The sequence below is a fragment of the Pelophylax lessonae genome (genome assembly GCF_965119305.1).
Source record: "Pelophylax lessonae genome assembly, chromosome: 13".
In the NCBI taxonomy this organism is placed as follows: Eukaryota; Metazoa; Chordata; class Amphibia; order Anura; family Ranidae; genus Pelophylax; species Pelophylax lessonae.
Genome location: NC_138780.1, coordinates 160,415,286 through 160,430,855, shown reverse-complemented (window position 1 = coordinate 160,430,855; position 15,570 = coordinate 160,415,286). Strand labels below are relative to the sequence as shown.

At 42.4% G+C, this 15,570-nt stretch overlaps 1 protein-coding gene across 1 annotated transcript in view; it reads right to left on the bottom strand.

The window, feature by feature from the left end:
- The window catches only part of LOC309543136 (uncharacterized protein), a gene marked incomplete at its 3' end in the record, with an annotated part of 82,132 nt that overhangs the window by 63,384 nt on the left and 3,178 nt on the right, over positions 1-15,570 (bottom strand). The window lies entirely within an intron of this gene.

Below are 15,570 nucleotides of genomic sequence, written 5' to 3'. Positions count from 1 at the left end.
TACGATATAAAATAATACAACACACAGAACTAGTGATAGCAATTTGACCTTATTGCAGTCATATCACTGGTTAATATAAATGTGTAAAATAGAAAATGGAGAAAACAGATTATCACACCTATAAGAGGAAGTACTGTGATAGCGATAAAGCATGAGATAATATAAATAAACATATAACACAGAAACCAGTCCAAGACCATATTTAACCCCCTCGGGTTAAATCAAATTTGAAGCTGTCCATATTTAACCCCTTTGGTTAAAAGAAATTTAAAGCGGAAATCCAGGCAAATATTAAAACACATCAGTGAATGCACTTATCTATTTATTACCCACTTGAACTCCAGAATGTTTTAGCCCCTTCATGACCAGAGCATTTTTTGCTCTTCAGCACTGCGCTTCTTTACCTGGTATTTCTGCTGTCACCAATGTGATTGTGTGCTTAAAACAGGACATACAATAATTACCCAGGTTTTGTTACTGATTACGGTGGTAATTAAGCTCACTTAGTGCCTTATTTGCTTTATATCAGCCTCAGAACCTGTGTAATTATAATGTGTCCTGGTTTAAAGGGATGAGGTGGCAACCCTAGACCTGCGCCACCCTGCCGCAGTAAATAAACTGTGGCTGGGAAGCAAGCTGCTAATTTAAGCTCCTACTACATTGAGGGCCAATCCAGTTTAGGGGGCATGTAGCCAAACTTATTACCCTGCAGTTGATGTGAGAAGCTAAGAGTCTGAGAAGACTCATTACCCTGCAGTTGATGGGAGAAGCTAGAAGTCTGAGGAGACTCATTAACCCTCAGATAATGGGAGAAGCTAGGAGTCTGAGAAGACTCATTACCCTGCAGCTGATGGGAGAAGCTAGGAGTCTGAGAAGACTCATTAACCCTCAGATGATGGGAGAAGCTAGGAGTCTGAGAAGACACATTAACCTTCAGATGATGGGAGAAGCTAGGAGTCTGAGAAGACTCCTTATCCTGCAGCTGATGGGAGAAGCTAGGAGTCTGAGAAGACTCATTAACCCTCAGCTGATGGGAGAAGCTAGGAGTCTGAGAAGACACATTAACCCTCAGCTGATAGGTGAAGCTAGGAGTCTGAGAAGACTCATTAACCCTCAAGCTGATGGGAGAAGCTAGGAGTCTGAGAAGACTCATTACCCTGCAGCTGATGGGAGAAGCTAGGAGTCTGAGAAGACTCCTTATCCTGCAGCTGATGGGAGAAGCTAGGAGTCTGAGAAGACTCATTACCCTGCAGCTGATGGGAGAAGCTAGGAGTCTGAGAAGACTCATTAACCCTCAGCTGATAGAAGAAGCTAGGAGTCTGAGAAGACACATTAACCTTCAGATGATGGGAGAAGCTAGGAGTCTGAGAAGACTCATTAACCCTCAAGCTGATGGGAGAAGCTAGGAGTCTGAGAAGACTCATTAACCCTCAAGCTGATGGGAGAAGCTAGGAGTCTGAGAAGACTCATTAACTCTCAGCTGATGGTAAAAGCTAGGAGTCGGAGAAGACTCTTTAACCCCCAGCTGATGGGAGAAACTGGTGAGTCCAGTTTTTGCTGTCTTGCAGAACTACCGTGTTTCCTCGAAAATAAGACCAGGTCTTAAAATAATTTTGGCAATAAAAGACACAGTAGGGCTTATTTTCAGGGTCTATTCATGTAACGTGTATTTGTCAGTTCCTGTGCCCCCTGTCTTCTCTCCCTCTCTCCCTCCATGCCTGTCAGCTCAGGAGTCATTAGCATTTAGCATTATGAATTAAAGTGGGTTTAAAATCCTATAATCCACTCTTTTACAGTATTATATAATGTGCAATGTGTGTGTTTCTGTAATATAATTGCACCGAATACCTTTGTTACAGTGCCACTGGGCGCTTACGTGATGTTTCCTGCTGTGCACAGTGGTTACCCACCATGTAGAGGTAAGTACTGCTCCTTTTCCTTTGCAGGTTACCTGTGTAGTGATCTGCTGCCCTCTACTGTAAGCTGCTAATATCACAGTGTTATATATAATTATGTATTAGCACTTCCTGCTCTGGGAGGCTGGCTTTAAGAAAACCCAAGAAGGAAGAAGTGGAGAGAGAGAGAGTCTCAGCCACATGTCCTGTCCATGGTTCTAAATCCAGACCAGAAGAGACTATTATGCAACTGTTCCTTGGTTCCAATAGCTTAGCTGCGATTGCCCAAAGCTTCTTGGGTGTGTTTCTGAATCCTTGTGACAGACAGAGTATCTTTGTCCTATTGTTATCTCACATGTACAGTGCCAGATATCTAGGTCTAGGTAGGTATGTATGTAGTGGTCACCTTCCCGTATGTGATTCGGTGAACCTGTTTATTGTCATAGAGTTTATATTTAGGTCCTGTTATTTTAGTTAGCCCTGTCAACTCTAGACTTGGATTATATTGCTAGTTTTTTTTGCCTAGGACCCAATAACCAGCATAGGCTAGAGGCATTTGATAGCCCATTCTGGTAGGCAGAGGTCTGGTTGCATGTAATATTAGAAACTACTAGAACTACTAGGGAGGGACAAAAGCACAGAGTAGATAGGCTGATTCTGAGTTCTAGTGTCACACCACAGTTTCTGCTTGTAAAATGCTGTTTTCCAGGCTGGTTGAAAAACATCCCTCCACTGATGATCTTGCCTTCAGGTCTCTGACACAAAGACGAATATTGCTTCATGATCATCCTCATGGACCCCTGCAGCTGGGTTTTGCTGCAACATTAATCTGGAGGCAAACAAAAGAGTCAGAATATGTGTGACCAGAAACAGGTCTCATAAAGTGGCTCACCCCGCGCACAAAAGAACAAAGTAGATAGCAACAAGGAGTTATGAAGACGCAAAGTCTCAAAGCAGCTACTATACAAAAAGAACTGTTAACAAAGGTGTTGTAGAGTATTTGATCAAGTAAAATAAACTATAACACTAGCAGCGCTAAAAAAAGGTCCATTGAATAAACCAGTGTCCTTAAAGACTCATAAACCATATAAAGTGCAGTCCATACAGTAATACATCAGGCACAATTCATCCACCAGGGTAGGGGAGTGAAGGGTCTTGACTGTTCCTCCAAAGATAACACCACACTCTAGTGCTCCCCCCCTTTGGATGAAACACTCACCAGAACCTGGTGAATATAGAGCCTTCAATCAAAATCCACCAATCAACGGGTGTACTGATCACTGTTGGGCTGTACCACACTCCTCCTTCCTCCAGAATTCCTCCGCTCAAAGTTCATGCAATTGAACAAAGTGGGGGCAACAATAGTGTAATTCTGCAAACTTTTATTAAAACAACACACAGTAAAGCCCCTCTCCCCTCAAGATGTCTACTTACAGGAGGGTAATGGAGTGAAGGCATAAAGGATTAAAATATGCACACTGGATGACCAATTCCAAACATTCCTGCAGTCCAATAGGAATCCTGAATGGTGTCCTATGTGAAATATTCTGCGACCGCGCACATCAGCTCTGACGTTTCGTCCTCACGACTTCCTCTGAGAGCCCCAAATCTAATCTGGAGGCATCTCAATTAATACCTATATATACCCAGGGATATGTGCACAATTTCGCCAGGATTCTAATCGGGCCCCTTTGCAGATATTACCAGTTTGTATATTGGATATATATACTAATATTAATTTATATATATACATAGAGCTTGTATTATTTCCATACTGGTGTGCATCTATATACTTTTGGTTATTGTTATATGCAGATTCTTCTACCAATTGCTTTGATTAGATAATTAGTTAATTTCCTACGAAGGTAATATCCTCTGTTTACAGAGACCCTGTCCCAGGTGGAGGCGCTACCTACTTTATTACTAAACCCACTCTTCCACTTAGCGAAGGTTCTGGTTCTCTTATTCACCTATAGGTTAAGTGCACTATCCTTTTTGGGGATGGCCATTTCTCAAAACCCCCCTATATTAGGGCTGCACCTGTTTTATATTTTAGAAAGTAAATTGCTTTATTGTAACTTATAATCAAGTTATTTCAAGTAGACTAAGGCTAACCTGCCCAATCCACCTTCAACCCCCCACCCTATGTTGAAAGTTGATGCCTTCATAGGACTAAGCACATCCTCCTCACCCCTCCCCATAACTATGCTCAGACCTGGCAACAAGCCACGTGGGCACCAATCATTGCATTGTGTGAGGTGGAGAAAACGTGTCCTTACGCCCCATAACTGGTAGTTCCAGTTTTTCTCATGGGGCTCCAACATTTGTCAGGCAGGGTAGAAGCAGAAACCTTTTGGTGTCTGTTGATTGCTTGCTGTAACAGGATTATGAGTTTCCTTTAAATCAAGAGACCGTTTAATGCTATTTCCTTGCAAAACTAAACTACCGCTACATATTTCTATTTCAGTTTTTTCCATTTCAATAGTCGCCAAACGTAGAAATCTGAGTAAACTAGTGACACTGCAACTGTGAGTCATACAGAAAAGCAGAAAGTTCATGTTTCCAAAGCCATAAAACATCTGGGGAATAATGCTCTTATTGTTCATCCAGATCTGATAAAAAAACTGCAGTTGGTTCTCGCTTCCCGTCCACCTGTCACCACAAAATAATGAGGTGTGGTTGTCAGGGGCTGGAAAGCATAGACTTTTTGAAAACATTTTCCTAAATCCTTTCCTTACTCTAATATATTTTTCCCAACTCACAGACCTGGAACAAGCGTACAGCAAAGAAAGTCAAAGGGAAGGCAGAACTCCTAATCTCTATATGCGATTCTCGATCCAAGTCAGAGACTCAGGAAGTATTGAAGTCGAAGCATTGACATAAAAACCAGGCAGTTAGCATCTTTACAAAGAGATAGAAAAGAGTAAGCTGGCATTGTGAAGAACCATTTTTAAAGTAGAACTATAGGCAAAACTTTTTTATTTCATTTTGGATAGAGTAAGGGAGGGTTATAACCACTGTCAGATTTTTTTTCGCTATCTGTGTCCCATTGAAGAGATTTTCCTTCTCTTCCTGTCCCATAGCCAAACAGGAAGTGGGAGGAAATCCCTGCAAATTAACCACTTGCCGACCAGTCACATTGACTGTACTGTGGCAAAGTGGCTCGTTCCCGTCCAGCGACGTAGACCTACGTCGCTGGACTCCTCCCCTTGTGGGCGGCGCGCGCGCGCCGCCGGAGGCTCGCTCCCGCTGTATTCAGTTACAGCGGGAGCCGGGCCAGGGGAGGAGCGGCGGTGATTACCGCTGCTCTTCCCCGATCATCGGGGAATCAAGTCTGGAGATCCGCCCGCTTGTGTAAACAAAGCGGGCGGATCTCCTAAGTGACAGGCAGGGTCAGATTGCAGGATTCAGCATAGCTGAACCTGCGATCTGTCCCTGTGTCACTCAGTCACCTCCCCCCACACACGTTAGTAAGCACCAGGCATACATTAACCCCTTGATCACCAATAAAAATTAACCCCTTCCCTGCCAGTGTCATTTTTACAGTAACAGTGCATATGTATAGCACTGATTACTGTAGTAATGTCACTGGTACCCCAAAAAGTGTCAAAAATGTTAGTCAAGGGTCCGATCTGTCCGCCGCAGTCCCGCAAAAAAAAATCGCAGATCGCCGCCATTACTCGTTAAAAAAAAAAACACCAAAAATGACAGAAATCTTTCCCTTAGTTAGTAAACGCAATAACTTTTGCGCAAACCAATCAAAATACGCTTATTGCGGTTTTTTTACCAAAAATATGTGGCAGAAAACAAATTAACCTAAAATGATAAAAAATTTAGATTTTTACATTTTTTGGGGGGGGGGGGGGAATTTCCTATAAAAAAATGTGACAAATATTGTTATTTTTTCAAAATTGTCGCTCTTTTTTTGTTTATAGCGCAAAAAGTAAAAATCGCACAGGTGATCAAATACCACCAAAAGAAAGCTCTATTTGTGGGGAAAAAAAGGACGTAAATTTCGTTTGGGTACAGCATTGCATGACCGCGCAATTGTCAGGTAAAGTCGCACAGTGCCGAATCGCAAAAAGTGGCCTGGACGTAAGACAGCAAAATCCTCCGGTGGTAAAGTGGTTAAGGGAATTCCTTGAGGACCCCCAGGTTACCTGAATTAGTGTCCCCATTGGAAGATTTCCCCTCTATTGATTTTCTGGGGACAACCCAAAATTTGGGATTTTCTTTTACTTTCAATGATAATGTTAAACAGGAATAGAGAGGGTGAATCTCCCTAACGAGCCAAAGCCAGCAATAAAACTGACAGGAGTTCTAGTCCCTCTCTACTCTATCCAAAACTAAAAAAAAAGGTTTTGCCTTTAGTTATCTTTTAAAAACGTAGGGACCGCCCCACGTACATTTACTGCAGCAGGGCAGGCCTTAAGCGCAAAATTACATACATTTTTTTAATAAAACATGATGTTACAGGTGCAAGAGATGTATTCCATGTAGGACTGCTTGAAAATGCACCCACTTCTCCTCCAACAGTACTTCTAGATGTTTTTGAAATAAAACAATTTAAATCATGTGACACCAACCGTGTGACCCATGTGGGACAAATATGTTGGTTAGGACCACAAGAAAACAGGATACCAGAATAGGTGAACACATAATTAATATCAACAAGGATATTAAAATACACTGTGTGGAAGATTTACAAAGACTGGAAGCCCTCAGAATCTGGAGCAACTTTGCATCATAGCCAATCAGCTTCAAACTTCGGCTTGTTCAATTAAGCTTTGACGAAAAAAAACTGGAAGCTGACTGGTTTCTATGCAGGGCTGCACTCGATTTTGCACTCTCCAGTTTTAGTAAATATCCCCCCCCCCTCCCCCCAGTGTGTCAAGACACTTTAGAAATTATCATAACTGTGACCCTAGAGTAAGGGTGTCAAACTCAATTTCATTGAGGACCGCATCGGCATCATGGTTGCCCTCAAAGGGCCGGTTGTATCTGTAAGACTATAAATGCAGAGTTCGGGACTATGCTATGTACAGAGTGTTGAGTTTAGGTGTGAGCTGTGTACAGAGTGCAGGGTTGAGGAGTGCGCTACATACAGAGTCCGGGGTTTAGAGGTGAGTGTTCAGCTGTCTTTCACAGGCTATCCACATCTCACTTCTACCCCTCCTCCTTGGTTCTGACGTCTGCACCACTCTCCCCCATCCCCCACATGTGCACACATCTTTGCCCCCAAAAGCTTCTCACCCACCCAGCCCGATTCTAATATCTCCTGGCAGTGTAGGCGGCTCCGCCTTTATCTCACTTGCAGGGTTTCTGTGTTTACAAGTGACATTGGTGAGCGGGAAGCAGAGGGCGAGAACTGGAGGTGGTGGAATGGAGTTCTGCCATGTTCCAGGTGAAAAAAAGCCCTGGCTGCGAGGGCCACATGAAATGGCCTGGAGGGCCGGAATTGGCCTGTGGGCCTTGAGTTTTACACATGTTCCCTAGGGCCTAGAGGATTGATTTAATGCAATATAGATAGGGTTAACAGACATTGGGGGGGGACAAGATCTGAGGAAAGCAGTATCTATGAATAAGACCCAATGGATATACAACTGACTCAGGCACCCTGAACCCAGTGGGGCTTAATGTTGACATTGGCCTGAATTGTTTAATCACTAATTATTAAGGTGGATAACATTTGCAATTTTTTTTTTTAATTCCCAAATTATGTGTTTTTTTTATTCCCTGAAATGGTTTTTATTCTTGTTACTGCTGTTTTATAAAGCTACCCGCATTAGTTACATATTGGTTATTAGAGTTTACCTTACTCAGCAAGGGTGCATATGCAAAGGTTAACGGTTACAGGTACAGTATATAAAACCACCTTTTATTAATAAATTTATTACATTTTTTATTTATAGTATTGTATAAATATCTACCGTATGTTATGCATTTCCTGCAAAGTTTTAGAATTATTTTTATAGTTGCCCCAATTTCCAAATTGCCAAATTTTTAAACTATCCAAATTAGTTGAAAATTGGTTATTATAATTTACCATACTCAATAAGGGTGATAATGGGAGATATTTTAGGCAGGATCCAGGCTAGAAAGAGTTAATGGTCATGTATATAAAGCTGCTGTGAATAAGATGGGATTAGAAAGAGTAGTGTCCAACATTTTGTGTGGATTGAGTTGTTGAACGTTGGCAATGCATGTCAGCACTTTATTGTAAAGGATGTTTTTGACTATTTAGTGTCACGAAATACAAATAGTCATAAGTTGTATTTAGATCATTGTATTTATTACCATTGATTATCACAGCATTTTGTAAACACCATAGATTTTATTTATTTTTTTATATTATTATAATTTTTTTCCACTATTTCGGAATATAAGTGGTTTTTACTTTTTTTTTTTTTTTTTAGTGTAGGAGCTTTGCACTTCATTTTTAGCACTCTGTTCTTTTCATATCAAAGTAGACTTTATTAAATACAAACAAAAGTAAAGCATTCCAGTGCAATCAAAATCGCAAAACTAAAATATGGCTCTAAAAGAATCAATATCAAGTATACCGTTACAGAAATGCAAACAGGTAAGCATACGGATAATGCAGGAACAGATAATTCACAAGTAGTATCAGCCCACAGGGCATTGCAAAAGTCACATTCGAACCAGCTCCAAAGGTCTAAGTCCTTAGATAGCAAGCTATTGAGCTGCAGGTTTTTGCTAAGCTTTTGCAAGTCTTGCCAGGCTTCACATGTTTGTTGCACAATTGCAGCAAGTCCGCATTCCATGATTTCAGATCAACTTTCTGCAGGTCTGCTGCAAGTTCTGGTTCAGATATGTTGTGCAATAGTCTTGCTGTAGACCCACCACTGCAACATTGCTCTTGCTAGAGACTTGGCATGCAAATTTGTTACAAATTGGAAAAATGTCAACTAGAACTCGTCCTTTAAATGCTCTGCAAGTGTACAACTTGCCAGTGAAAAAATTGCAGCAAGTTAATAAGACTTACAATTCAACACTGCCACAAATTTGTGGCAAGTTATCCTTGCTATCTGGGTCCAAGGGTATCCAGCTAAGGAACCTATAATTCCTTGAATTTACCAGGGCACCCCCTATGCTGGTAGATATATTTTCCCAAATGAAGGGGGTTGCCCACAGGTGTTGCTTTTAGGAAAACATCATCTGTACATTGTAGAAATATAAAGTTAGGTTACCATAAAAATAGGTAAACTGAACTTTGGGTCATTTGAAGATTGTCACGATGTAGCACCCTCCAAGTCAGGTGCTAGGTAGAGAGTATAGTTTTTGGCTCTGTCTGCCTATCAGAGGAGCAGCAGGTAAATTCTATATTGCACTCTGCTTCTCAGGGAGCAGGATCTGTGAGTTAGCGGTCTGCTCAGTGTGTCCAGTGTTAAATCATCTGGTCTAAGGGAGTGTCCCCAGCTGATCCAATGGGGAGGCACATTGGATGCTGGAGGAAACCTGGCCAATGACACACAGGCTTTTGGTACTGCCACAGGGATTGGCACAGACAGTTGGTCTCAGTGCATTATGGGGCAGGGTATAAAAAGCCACGGGCACATGAGGTAGAGGTCTTTGGGCGGGAAGCTGAATCCCAGAAGGAGGGTGGCAGCTGCCTCCTCTTCTGCAGCAGTTGGTGATGGTCACAGGCGGTTGGCCTGGTGAGCCAGTGGAGTGAGGCTGAACCCAGAGGTCCAGGAGAGCTGACTGGAGGAGTTGGGGCACTGCGAGACTCTGGAAAACAGTATCGTGAGTACAGAGGTCCTTGCCCAGGGGTCTGCCTAGGAATGGGTATAGTCAGTGGATGTGTGTCAGCAAGTGCATAGAAAGGGGGTACTGGGGGAGTACCCTGAAGAGAAATACAAATAGGAACATTTACCTCAGCTTCATTCAAGTGGCAGGATGATGTAGCGGCCTTGCCACATTCTTAAGCTAGAGGTCCTCCGAATTGTGAATAGTTCAACAGTTGGAGTATCCCACTCATCCCTTCTCCTATCCCAATAACCCCTAGACTGATCATTGACTAAGCCAGGAGCATTTGCAAGATTTCTGCAAGCAGTTGCAACGGGTAACCCAGGGGAATCCAAAGATATAATTTACCAGCAGTCCTCTAGGGGGCAGTGCTACAACTATAATAATAAATGTAAACCACCAATTGTAAGAGACCAGTACAATTAAAATGCTTAGCGTTTTGTCCTATTTGAAGTGCCCATACCTGACTGTAGAGCCTGGGATGAGGGTGGCCTCTTGCAAGCCTCTGTCCAAGCACCGCTGGTAGTGAGAACATGGGCTGCTAAGGCAGGAGAAGGGTGCAGGTGCCAGGAAGTTGGAGCAGTGAAATTGAGCTTGGGACCCCAGTAATTCACTGGGTAGAAGTATGGAGTCAGGTCACTAGCTGGGCTTAGCAGCAGTCAGCCAGATAGGTAAGGGATCATGATCAGGTTCCAGGACAAAGACAGGCAAGAGTTGGCAACTTGCTGGAAAGGAGGTACAAAGTCAGGATGCAGAGTTGTGGTAAAAAGTCTAAGCCAGGGTCAGTAACATAGATGAGCAGGAGGCATTACAGGCAAGAGAAATCCGAAGAGAACTGGCAGACATATCCAGCTATGAGGCCAAGTAGACCTCAGGTTTAAAAAGGCCGCTGGGTGCAAGGATCTGTGGGTGCGCCCCTGCATGCACATGTGCACTGAGGCCTGTACATGCTCATGTGCACACGCATTCTTGTCCTTGCACATCTTGTTAAGCTTTTATGCACTTGCTGCATTGGGTATTGGCACTTGCTGCATCAGATCCCGGGAAGATCTCCATGGTTACCATATGTCCCCGTTTCCCAAGGACAGTCCCTGTTTTAACATGTTCATGCCAGCCGAATGCATATATGCGGCCTCTCTGCGTGTGGGCCTTCATGCCAAGCGGCCGCATATATGCAGCCCTGTGTAAACCAGCACAGTAGGCAGCAGTTACCAGAAAGCTCCCGATGCATACTAGCGATCAGGAGCTTTCTGATAATGTGACCACTGTGACAGCCAATCACAGCGGTCACATGACCCAAATGCCCACCTCTGCCTCCCAGCTTTTAGAACCCTTAAAGGGCCAGGAGGGGAAGGGTTTAAGGAAACAAGTCCTGACAGCATCCCCAGCCAATTAACAGTGCAACAGACATTGCCAGGTGGTGTACTGTACAGGTGCCAACCCACCAGTCACACTATGCGGGCACCAACCCAAAATAGCGCCACTGGAGCCATTTGCATTTTATCTCCTTAATATTTTCAAGATACCTCTCCTAACTATGCATGAATATCTTAGTGCCTCCTATTTGAAATGTTTGTCTTTATAACTTTAACCACTTGCCGACCACCCCATGCAGATTTACTGCGGCAGGGCGGTTCCCAGATATATGGGATTATGTGCACACAGCGTGCACCGCCGGAGCCACGCTGATTAGACACAGCAGGAACTAGACCGCGGGAGGAACGGGCTTGATCCCCACCGGCATCCCGTGATCTTCAGGGAAACTGACAGGAGAGCCGCCTGCCTATGTAAACAAGGCAGACGGCTCGCCTGTCAGACAGGCACAATGAGATCGTGTGTTTGAGCTAAGCTGAAACACGGATCTCTGTGTGCCTTTCACAGAGCCCCCCACAGTTAGTAAGCACAATTAGGCTCACACTTAACCCCTTGATTACCCCCAGTATTAACCCCTTCCCTGTCAGTGTCATTTATACAGTAACAGTGCATATTATTTAGCACTGTTTACTGTATTATTGTCACTGGTCCCCAAAAAGTGTCACGGGGTGTCAGATTTGTCTGCCGCAATGTCGCAGTCCCGCTAAATATCACTGATCGCCACCATTACTAATAAAAACAAAGAATAAATAAAAAGTCCAAAAATCTATCCCATAGTTAGTAAACGCTATAACTTTTGCGCAAACCAATTAATATACGCTTTTTGGGATTTTTTTTTTACCAAAAAATATGTAGCAGAATAGAAATTGGCCTAAACTGATAAAAAAAAAAATAGATTTAAAAAAAAAAAAATATTGGGAATGTTTTATAGCAGAAAGTAAAAAATATAATGTTTTTTTTTTCAAAATTGTCGTTCTTTTTTTTGTTTATAGCGCAAAATCTAAAAACCGCAGAGGTGATCACCACCAAAAGAAAGCTCTATTTGTGGGAAAAAATTACATTAATTGCAGGACCGCGCAATTCTTAATTAAAGTAACGCAGTGCCGAATTGCAAAAAGTGGCCTGGTCATTAAGGGGGTAAAACCATCCGGAGATGAAGTGGTTAATGTCTGCCTCTTGTTCCCACGGTCAGTTGTTTTAGTGCAATAAAAATGTGGACCCGATTTTGTGGATGTGGCTACAAATAGGGTTGTCATTTTGGGAAGTGTTGTTATAGGTAGGGGTGGTCTGTAGGGTGTCCCTGCATTTAATTTAAAAAATCTGATAACCTTATCCTAATTACATGATGTGTGCAGCGGCCGATGGACATTTGTGAAGGACATCCTGTAGAAGGAGATGGATTACACAGGGGAAGGCGGTGCCCTTCAAATGCCCAGTTCCATCCCTGCCTATATCAGCTGCTGGCAGGGCTTTTTTTCAGTTGGAACGTGGTGGAACTCAGTTCCACCACCTCTGGCTCAGGCCCTCTGCTCTCTGCTCACCACTATCACTTTTAAACACAGAAGTCCAGCTTCTGGGTTTACAAGTGACAGCTTGTCTCCACATGGCTCCCACATGGCTCCCACAGATACAATCTCCTGAGCTGCTCTTACTGAGTGCAGGATGAGGACATAGGGGATGCAGGTGCCGTGTAGATGCCGATACCCCTACGGGATAATCTCCCTGCAAGTGAGAAAATCAGAGCCACCTACCTACAGTGTGGTCGTGGTTGAGTTCCTGTACCTATTTTCTGAGAAAAAAAGCCCTGGCTGCTGGAGACCACGAGAGTCAGCACTGAATGCCGAATGTCAACTAAACCCGCTTTTGTTGTAAGTGCAATACTTTTGCTCTTTCTCTTTGTGTCTTTTAGTGAATTGAGAGCTCCACTGTTTCAAAGCTGAGCTGCAATGCTGGGACTGTTTGAACTTTTGATGGGGACAACCTTGAATTATTTACATCACTTGATGGATTTTAGGTTTTCCTGCTATTCTCTAGTTTATGTCTAGATTGTGTTTATAATTGTTTTAGAGATTCAGTACACACTGTTTACATTACTGTCAGCGCAACGTGCAGTTTAGATCCATCTAAAGACTTTTGTTTCAGCAAATTTTTAGGAGAGTTAAACAAGCACAGCCAATATATCTAGTAACAATCTTTGAGGTTACCAGTGCTATCTTGCAGATCCTAATCACAAAACAGCTATGAAATACACTATATTACCAAAAGTATTGGGACACCTGCCTTTACACACACATGAACTTTAATCAAATCCCAGTCTTAGTCTGTAGGGGTCAATATTGAGTTGGCCCACCCTTTGCAACTATAACACTTCAACTCTTCTGGGAAGGCTGTCCACAAGGTTTAGGAGTGTCTCTATGGGAATGTTTGACCATTCTTCAAGAAGTGCATTTGTGAGGTCAAGCACACAGAGAAGGCCTGGCTCACAGTCTCCACTCAAATTCCTCCCAAAGGTCTTCTATCGAGTTGAGGTCAGGACTCTGTGCAGGCCAGTCAAGTTCCTACACCCCAGACTCGCTTATCCATGCATCAATTTTTCTAAGGCTCTTTCCTTTGAGGAACTAAAGTCTTTACTGTGTCACTAATTTAGAGTAGACCAGAGTAGATTGTCTCACAAAAGTAGAATAGACTAGGATACAGTGTCTCATCTGTGAAGAGTAGAATAGAGTAGATTGTCTCATCAATGTAGAGTGGACTAGACTAGACTCTAAACAAAGTGGACTAGACTAGAGTAGCCTGTCTCATCAAAATAAAGTAGACCAGCCTTTTTTCAACCAGGGTGCCCAGGCACCCTGGGCTGCCTTGAGGTTTCTTCAGGTATGCCTTGGCAAAATGCCCAAAAATTGTATACAAGGCGGCGGTGGATGAAGTCTGCCTTTTAGTTACACAAAGCCACAGGTTTTCATTGTGCACCATTACTACCTTCTAGCTTCCAATCTCCTAATGACCAATGACATCATCAGTTGATAAGGAGGATGTCAGTCGCCTGTATAGCATTCTTGTTTGACCTTCGCCTGCCTCTCTCCATCAGCTTTTGGGGTTAGCTGAGTGATGAAGAAGAAGAGAAACATTGGAATACTAGTCAGTACCAGTTTGCACCTCTAACGTTGGGTCTCCTACGTATGTGGATGTTGCTGCATTATGTAAAACTATTAGAATAGTGTTTATATTTTAGGATGGGGTGCCTTAAGACTGCCCATAATTTTGGAGGGTGCCTCGAGACTGTCTATACTTTTAAAGGGTGCCTTGACTAAAAAAATGTTGAGAAACACTAGAGTAGACTATCTCATCAAAGTATAATAAGCTTAGGTAGGCTATGTCATCAATAGGGATTAGGCTTGAGTGGACTTTCTCATCAAAGTAGAGTAGACTAGAGTAGACTGTCTCATCAAAGTAGAGTAGACTAGAGTAGACGGTCCCATCAAAGTAGAGTAGACTAGAGTAGACGGTCCCATCAAAGTAGAGTAGACTAGAGTAGACAGTCCCATCAAAGTAGTGTAGACTAGAGTAGACTGTCTCATCAAAGCAGAGTAGACTACAGTGAAGTGTCTCATCAAAGTTGATGAAATAAGAGTAGACTATATTAATAAAAAAATTAAAAAAATTGCTGCTTGTGGCGCAGTAATGTGTTAAGCGGGCCAGAGATTGATAAATTAAAAGTCTTAAGAAAATTTGTACAACAATTCTCAGATGAAATGTAATTTGAAAGATTTTGTTTGCTTTTAACATTTGATTTTGGAATGAACTTTACCGAACTAAAACCACATATAGTACATTATTAAAAATGTGTTCATTTGAGAAAAATTTTCTATCCTGCTTCTTAAAATTTTCTCATCACTGTGGTTAAAAACGAACTTCGATTTGACCCACATATTATTAGAAAAATGCATGAGCATTCTTTTACTAAAGATTTTTTGTGTGAAATTTTACCCATCTATGGCCAGCTTTAAAGAGTAACTCCACTTTTGTTGAGAAAAAATACTCCCTATCAGGGTGATCTCTGTACATTGCAAGGACTCTAACAAACTTTGTTGCAAATTCCTACCTTTTGTTATTCTGAAGAAATAGCTGTTTGTTTGTCTATGCCCATGTGCAAAGTAAATCTGTATGGAAGTGGTTTTGTAATTATCAATCAGCTGCTGCACCTGCAGGGCTCTAATGAGGAAAGTGGCAAGGTCTGCATTCCTTTAGACGTGATTTCCCTTTGGCAGTATCTCACCAAAAATTACAATTTTGTTGCAGAGGATGCCGGAAATCTGACTTGTATCTTAGTGCAGACTTCTGAGAAAATCAGTAAGCCAATCATACAAGCAAGAAATGACATATATGGGGGCGTTCTTTACACCATCTGTGTATAAAATGCCTCCAGGTTGCCATAGTGGATTGTATTTTACAGAAAATTACAGAGCTGCAGATTGAAAAGGAAAAATTATTTTTAATAATATCAAATTGCAATATGACTTGAGTTGCAATA